Source organism: Moschus berezovskii, chromosome 9 (genome assembly GCF_049115385.1).
Source record: "Moschus berezovskii isolate FMDL1 chromosome 9, NW_MosBer_1.0, whole genome shotgun sequence".
NCBI classification, from domain to species: domain Eukaryota; kingdom Metazoa; phylum Chordata; class Mammalia; order Artiodactyla; family Moschidae; genus Moschus; species Moschus berezovskii.
In genome coordinates, this window is record NC_142468.1 from 65,651,212 (window position 1) to 65,659,842 (window position 8,631).

The 8,631-nt window shown below is 44.8% G+C and overlaps 1 pseudogene; it reads left to right on the top strand.

Moving 5' to 3' along the window:
- Nucleotides 1-1,888: 1,888 nt before the first annotated feature.
- Nucleotides 1,889-2,907, top strand: LOC129563341 (transcriptional adapter 2-beta pseudogene; annotated as a pseudogene).
- The last annotated feature ends 5,724 nt before the right edge of the window (nucleotides 2,908-8,631 follow it).

The following is an 8,631-nucleotide window of genomic DNA, read 5'->3' on the forward strand; positions in this document are numbered from 1 at the left end:
TGTCTGACTCTCTGCGACCCCATGAATCACAGCACTCCAGGCCTCCCTGTCCATCACCAACTCCCGGAGTTCACTCAAACTCATGTCCATCGAGTCAGTGATGCCATCTAACCATCTCATTCTCTGTCGTCCCCGTTTCCTCCCACCTCCAATCCCTCCCAGCATCAGACTCTTTTCCAGTGAGTCAACTCATTGCATGAGGTGGCCAAAGTATTGGAGTTTCAGCTTTAGCATCAGTCCTTCCAATGAACACCCAGGATTGATCTCCTTTAGAATAGACTGGTTGGATCTCCTTGCAGTCCAAGGGACTCTCAAGAGTCTTCTCCAGCACCACAGTTCAAAAGCATCAGTTCTTCGGCGATCAGCTTTCTTCACAGTCCAACTCTCACATCCATACATGACCATGGGAAAAACCATCTCCTTGACTAGACGGACTTTGGTTGGCAAAGTAATGTCTCTGCTTTTTAATATGCTATCTAGATTGGTCATAACTTTCCTTCCAAGGAGTAAGCGTCTTTTAATTTCCTGGCTGCAATCAGCATCCACAGTGATTTTGGAGCCCAAAAAATTAAAGTCAGACACTGTTTCCACTGTTTCCCCATCTATTTCCCATGAAGTGATGGGACCAGATGTCATGATCTTCATTTTCTGAATGTTGAGCTTCAAGCCAAACTTTTCACTCTCGTCTTTCACTTTCATCAAGAGGCTTTTTAGTTCCTCTTCACTTTCTGCCATAAGGGTGGTGTCATCTGCATATCTGAGGTTGTTGATATTTCTCCCGGCAATCTTGATTCCAGCTTGTGCTTCTTCCAGCCCAGCGTTCCTCAAGATGTACTCTGCATAGAAGTTAAATAAGCAGGGTGACAATATACAACCTTGACGTACTCCTTTTCCTATTTGGAACCACTCTGTTGTTCCATGACCAGTTCTAACTGTTGCTTGCTGACCTGCATACAGGTTTCTCAAGAGGCAGGTCAGGTGGTCTGGTATTCCAAACTCTTTCAGAATGTTCCACAATCTATTGTGATCCACACAGTCAAAGGCTTTGGCATAGTCAATGAAGCAGAAATAGATGTCTTTCTGGAACTCTCTTGCTTTCTCCATGATCCAGCGGATGTTGGCAATTTGATCTCTGGTTCCTCTGCCTTTTCTAAAACCTGCTTAAACATCTGGAAGTTCATGGTTCACATATTGCTGAAGCCTGGCTTGGAGAATTTTGAGCATGACTTTACTAGTGTGTGAGATGAGTGCAATTGTGCACTCTACTTCAGTCTAAAAAATTAATATGATATATATGCCCCATTTTAAAGAGTATGTATGAGGGAAATTCTTATAAAATAGAAACTTTGCAACGGAGAAGTCTTCCTTTCCTAATAAATTTTATCTTTAAGACTGTATCAGTAGGTGGCGTCTGCAGCAGTCGGTGGGGGAAGATAGCGGAAGTTGGTAAGGGTACTGGCCAAGGAGAGCCTGTTGTGCTTCCACTGCTCAAGTGTTAGGACACGGGGCAGTGCCCAGAGTACTCCTTGACTGGCGCGGAGATCAGCCACCACTGCCACTACCATGGCTACTGTTTTGGGGAAAAGCCAATTCTGACTCCATGTTGGAAATGTTTCTCTGAATTGCTGTTCATTGGTTTTGCTATTATAATCATACATATTGGCCTGCCTCAGAGAATCCTGCTTCTCTGTCTGCTGGTTAAACTAAAGTGCCTTTGTTCAGAACCCTGTTCACCTGTAGATGGCAGGAAGGAAGAAATTAACACATCCCCTGCCTCAGGCTTGCCATTCTAGGAGATATTTACAAGATTAACGGCCTTTTTACTTTGTTTCCTCGACTCCCCCATCTCTGATCTATAACAGAACATGGCATCCAGACCCCAGACAAGATGGTTATTTTGAGACATATCTTCTCAGGTCAGCACAGAAGGAGATGGACTGGGTATCTCTACCAACTGGAGGGCGAGGGACACTTCACGCTGTGGGGGCTTGAGGCTGAAGGTGGCTGGACCAGCCAGGAGCAGTTGCTGCTGGATGCCATAGAGAAGTTCGGTTTCAACAACTGGGAGAATATGACTACTCAGGTTGGTGCTTCCTGATCTCCCCTGGAAATGATGGCTGAGCAGCAGCAGCTGGGCTACATGCTGCTGAGGGATGACTACTAGATTGAGTGTGACCAGGATGCAGAGGCACTCTTTAGCTGGCTTTCCATCAACTACCACAACAATCAAGCTGAAGCACATGCACGTGGACATGTACTTGCACGTGGACACGCACATGCAGAAGCTCAAGGAGTGGCAGCAGCGCAAGACAATCACCCGTGACTACAACCTAGTGCCCACCTTCCTGGACAAGGACAAGAACGAGAGAGAGGAGGTGGCCAAGCACAAAGTCACCAAGGAGTAGAAGGAGCTGCAACTGAAGCTGTGGTTACTCTCCCAGTTCATGTCCTGCAAGTAATTCCACTATCTGTTCGAGAACATGCAGAAGGAGAAGAGGCCGTGCACCCAGATCTGGGAGCTGCAGTGGTACCGGAGCAACAGCATCACAAAGATGGAGGAGGCAGCCGAGTAAGAGGTAACCTGGCACAAGAGAGATGAAGAAGGAGAACAAGAACCTAGGCAGTGCCAAGCGCAGCAAGGAGAATTGTAAGGATGGCAAGCTTGCCGCTATTAAGAACCTGCCTGTCTCCGAACACTTGTCAGACTGCGATAAGGTGCTCTGCAGCTCGCTGAATCTCAGCCCTGCAAGCTGTGATCATGAAGGCCATAATCATCAAGGGCCACCTCCAGGAAAGGCAGAGCATCCCCTCCAAGAGCCACCTTCCCAGCGACCTGGACAACGTTCTTAAGGATTTTAAACTTCCTCACTCAGGGAGTGTGGGTGGATATCCAGGGCTGCTTCCTGAAGCCGAGTTGCTGTGAAAGCTGGAATGATGGTATAAAGCTTATGAGTCAAAAGGACCAGGGGAGAGGAAGTAGGGGAGCGAGGAAAAGCTTTTTTCCCCATTGTTGCTCTTTTTCAAACAAATTGAGGGCTTATTTTAGGACATAAATTCATTTTATGGTCCTCTGAAGAAGCAGTAGTAAACAATCTTAGGTCAAGGGGGAGACAAATACATGTATATTTTATTAATAACGTTGCCCTAAACATAGTATTTTAAGATGATTGCCTTTAAGTGTTCAGTTTATAGAATATTATGATGAGATTGGGAAATTTCCTTTTATTTGTGTTTATTCCCACTGGTATATAACTGTCGTGCTGTCCCTGTCTGACCACCAGCTTCACCGTCTGACCTGAGATCCGCCCACTGCCCCACAGCCACCCATGACAACTAGCACAGTCACATGGCACTTTAGGTGGGAACAGGGCAGGGCAGGAGGAGGAAAGGCTGGGGAAGGGCAGGATGGGCATCCACAGGGACTTGCGAAGAGGAATCTGGTATTGAACAATTTGGCCAGACAGAGCTTCCCCAGCAGTGGCAGAGTTTCAGCCTGCAGCTCTGAAATCCAACTGCTGGGGAGCTCACTGTGGGAGGCACAATGATGCTCAGCACGCTCCCCAGGGTCTAGGGGGATGCAGGGCGCAGTGCAGACTGACAGAAAGCTGAGCCTCCCCTCCTGGGGAGGCTGCTGCTCTTAGAACTTGTGTGCATGTTACTTGGAAGAACTCATTTTAGAAGGTTCACGACCGAGAGTTCTGGCATTAGCTCCCTCCAGGGTTTTCACCCCACTGGCAAGTACCACTTTCACTAAGAATGGCCATGGATCTTACTTGAGTGGTGTGTGGCTTAGGCACTTGGCTAGGCGAGGGCTAGAGGAGCCCCTGGAGGCCTTAAATCCTGGGCACCGCTTCTTTGGTTCACTGTCTTGACCCACTCAAGGGTGTCTTTGCCAAGCCCTATTTAGAGATGTCCAAGGTAAGGAGCAGCGGCTGCACTTTACTGGAGCAGCCGGGAAGAGATATCCCACATCCAAGGTAAGAGAAACCCAAGTAAGACAGTAGGAGCTGAGAGCATCAGAGGGCAGACAGACTGAAACCACAATCACAACAACTAGCCAATCTGATCAATGGACCACAACCTTGTCTAACTCAAAGAAACTAAGCCATGCAGTGTAGGGCCATCCAAGACAGATGGGTCATGGTGGAGAGGTCTGACAGAATGTGGTCCACTGGAGAAGGTAACGGCAAACCATTTCAGTATTCTTGCCTTGAGAACCCTATGAACAGTATGAAAAGGCAAAAAGATATGACACTGAAAGATGAACTCCCCAGGTCGGTAGGTGCCCAAAATGCTACTGGAGATCAGTGGGGAAATAACTCCAGAAAGAATGAAGGGATGGAGCCAAAGCAAAAACAATACCCAGTTGTGGATGCGAATGGTGATAAAAGCAAGGTCTGATGCTGTAAGAGGAATACTGCATAGGAACCTGAAATGTTGGATCCATGAATCAAGGCAAATTGGAAGTGGTCAAACAGGAGATGACAAGAGTGAATGTCTACATTCTAGGAATCAGCGAAGTAAAATGGACTGGAATGGGTGAATTTAACTCAGATGACCATTATATCTACTACTGTGGGCAGGAATCCCTTAGAAAAAATGAAGTAGCCATTTGTCAACAAAAGAGTCTGAAATGTAGTACTTGGATGCAATCTGAGAAACAACAGAATGATCTCTGTTCATTTCCAAGGCAAACCATTCAATATCATCAGGGTAATCCAAGTCTATGCCCCGAACAGTAACGCTGAAGAAGCTGAAGTTTAACGGTTCTCTGAAGACCTCCAAGACCTTCTATAACTAACACCCCAAAAAGATGTCCTTTTCATTATAGGGACTAGAAAGAAAAAGTAGGAAGTCAAGAAACACCTGGAGTAACAGGCAAATTTGGGCTTGGAGTACAGAACCAAGCAAGACAAACGCCAAAAGAGTTTTGTCATGAGAACTCAATGGCAATAGCAAACACCTTCTTCCAACAACAAAAAAGAAGACTCTACACATGGACATCACCAGAAGGCCAATACCGAAATCAGACTGATTATATTCTTTGCAGCCAAAGATGGAGAAGCTCTATACAGACAGCAAAAACAAGACCGGGAGCTGACTGTCACTCAGATCGTGAACTCCTTATTGCCAAATTCAGACTTAAATTGAAGAAAATGGGAAAAACCATTAGACCATTCAGGTAGGACCTAAATCAAATCCCTTATGATTATACACTGGAAGTGAGAAATAGATTTAAGGGACTAGATCTGATAGACAGAATGTCTGATGAACTATGGACGGAGGTTTGTGACATTGTACAGGAGACAGGAATCAAGACCACCCCAAAAAAAAAGAAATGCAAAAAGGCAAAATAACTGTCTGAAAAGGCCTTACAAATAGCTGTGAAAAGAAGAGAAGCGAAAAGCAAAGGAGAAAAGGAAAGATATAAGCATCTGAAGGCAGAGTTCCAAAGAACAGCAAGGAGAGATAAGAAAGCCTTCTTCAGGAATCAATGCAAAGAAATAGAGGAAAACAATAGAATGGGAAAGACAAGAGATCTCTTCAAGAAAATTAGAGATTCCAAGGGAATATTTCACGCAAAGATGGGCTCAATAAAGGACAGAAATGATATGGACCTAACAGAAGCAGAAGATATTAAGAAGAGGTGGCAAGAATACACAGAAGAACTGTATAAAAAAGATCTTCATTATCCAGATAATCACAATGGTGTGATCACTCACCTAGAGCCAGACATCCTGGAATGGGAAGTCAAGTGGACCTTAGGAAGCATCACTACAAACAAAGCTAGTGGAGGTGATGGAATTCCAGTTGAGCTATTTCAAATCCTAAAAGATGATGCTGTCAAAGTACTGCACTAATAAGTCAGCAAACTTGGAAAACTCAGCAGTGGCCACAGGACTGGAAAAGGTCAGTCTTCATTCCAAAGAAAGGCAATGCCAAAGAATGCTCAAACTACCACACAATTGCACTCATCTCACATGCTAGTAAAGTAATGCTCAAAATTCTCCAAGCCAGGCTTCAGCAATATGTGAACCGTGAACTTTCAGATGTTCAAGCTGGTTTTAGAAAAGGCAGAGGAACCAGAGATCCAACTGGCAACATCTGCTGGATCATTGAAAAAGCAAGAGAGTTCCAGAAAAACATCTATTTCTGCTTTATTGACTATGCCAAAGCCTTTGACTGTGTGGATCACAATAAACTGTAGAAAATTCTGAAATAGATGGGAATACCAGACCACCTGACCTGCCTCTTGAGAAACCTGTATGCAGGTCAGCAAGCAACAGTTAGAATTGGACATGGAACAACAGACTGGTTCCAAATAGGAAAAGGAGTACGTCAAGGCTGTATATTGTCACCCTGCTTATTTAACTTACATACATCGTACAGCATGAGAAATGCTGGGCTGGAAGAAGCACAAGCTAGAATTAAAATTGCCAGGAGAAATATCAATAACCTCAGATATACAGATGACACTACCTTTATGGCAGAAATTAAAAAAGAACAAATGAGTGTCTTGATGAAAGTGAAAGAGGAGAGTGAAAAAGTTGGCTTAAAGCTCAACATTCAGAAAACTAAGATCACGGCATCTGGTCCCATCATTTCATGGCAAATAGATGGGGAAACAGTGGAAACAGTGGCTGACTGTATTTTTGGGGGCTCCAAAATCTCTGCAGATGGTGATTGCAGCCATGAAATTAAAAGATGCTTACTCTTTGAAAGGAAAGTTATGACCAACCTAGATAGCATATTAAAAAACAGAGACACTACTTTGTCAACAATGGTCCATCTAGTCAAGGCTATGGTTTTTCCAGTAGTTATGTATGGATGTGAGAGTTGGGCTCTAAGAAAAGCTGAGTGCCAAAAAACTGATGTTTTTGAACTGTGGTGTTGGAGAAGACTCTTGAGATCCCTTGGACTGCAAAGAGATCCAGCCAGTCCATTCTAAAGGAGATCAGTCCTGGGTGTTCACTGGAAGGATTAATGTTGAAGCTGAGACTCCAATACTTTCAGTTCAGTTCAGTCGCTCAGTCGTGTCTGACTCTTTGCGACCCCATGAATCACAGCACGCCAGGCCTCCCTGTCCATCACCAACTCCCGGAGTTCACTCAAACTCATGTCCATCGAGTCGGTGATGCCATCCAGCCATCTCATTCTCTGTCGTCCCCTTCTCCTCCCGCCCCCAATCCCTCCCAGCATCAGAGTCTTTTCCAGTGAGTTAACTCATCGCATGGACACCTGATATGAAGAGCTGGCTCATTTGAGAAGACCCTGATGCTGGAAAAGATTGAGGGCAGGAGGAGAAGGGGATGACCGAGGATGAGATGGTTGGATGGCATCACTGACTCAATGGATATGAATTTGGGTGAAGTCCGGGAGTTTTTAATGGACAGTGAGGCCTGGCGTGCTGCCGTTCATGGGGTTGCAAAGAGTTGGACACGACTGAGCGACTGAACTGAATTGATTTAGAGATGTTCTCAAGGGCACTCTTTTGTGAACATGGAGGGCACCTTCCTGCTGGAACTTGAGGAGTCCTTTGCTTCCAGCTGCTGGTGGTTCTTGTGTCCAAGGCCCTGTCCTAGAGTGGGTGGAGTGGCCACACACCATTGCTCCCGAGGCTCATCCTGCCTCTCCTCCCACATAGCTATCAAGACTTTACCTCCCAGAATGTTTGGGCTTGAAGTTACATTAAAGCGAAGTTATTTGGAAAAAAAAAGAAACAAAACTCATCATTTCCAACTTTTTCTTTCTTTTTACATTATTCTGTCCCTTAGGGTAAACTCTCAGCATTAAATAAACACTTCAAATATATTGTGCATGACTTAAGTTGTAAACTGCTTCACATGCTGGCAGAGCAGTGCTCCGGTGACCTGACAACAAGCCTAGGACTTCATTCTGACCAAGTAATGGGCACTGGCGTCCATCCTGAGCAGCCCCTCCACGCTGTCCCCTAGCAGGATAACCATGATTGACAAAGTGTGGACACTTGTCTATGTTGAGCAGAGATGGAGACGGTGCTGTGTTCTTACAGTTGGACAGTGGTTCTCACCTGGGCTTCCTGGACCAGCAGCATTGCATCCCCTGGAATGTGCTGGAACTTCAGGTACTCTGGCCCCATCCACTCCTCAGAAACTCTAGGAGTGGGGCCTTCCAGGTGACTGGGATGCAGCATAAAGTTTGAGGACTACTGGCTTTAGTCACTCCTGTGCCATTGATTTTCTACATCAGATTCCCAGTATGGGTAGGTTTTAAATTTAGTCTTATTTTTATATAAAGTAATTGCCAGACTTTCATTAAGTTTGAGAAGAAAAAGCACCCTGTAAATGCAGGGCCCTAGCTGAGAGATGTCAAATGAAAAATAAATTTATGTTTGTTTTTTTTTAAGGAATATATATGTAAAGCAAACTTTTGAAGGGCTTTAGGCTCTAGACCCAAACTTCCCGATTGATCTGGGTTCCTGTCCACTGATGTAGTTGATTAGTTAGACAAGTTCCTTGAAAGTTCTTGCCTCTAGATCTCTCATCTATAAAATAGGATAATCTGTAAATTATAGCATTGTTTGGACAAGTAAGTAAGGTAAAGCATTTAGAGTAGTGCCCAGAGTAAGTGGATAAAAAATGTTAGACAATT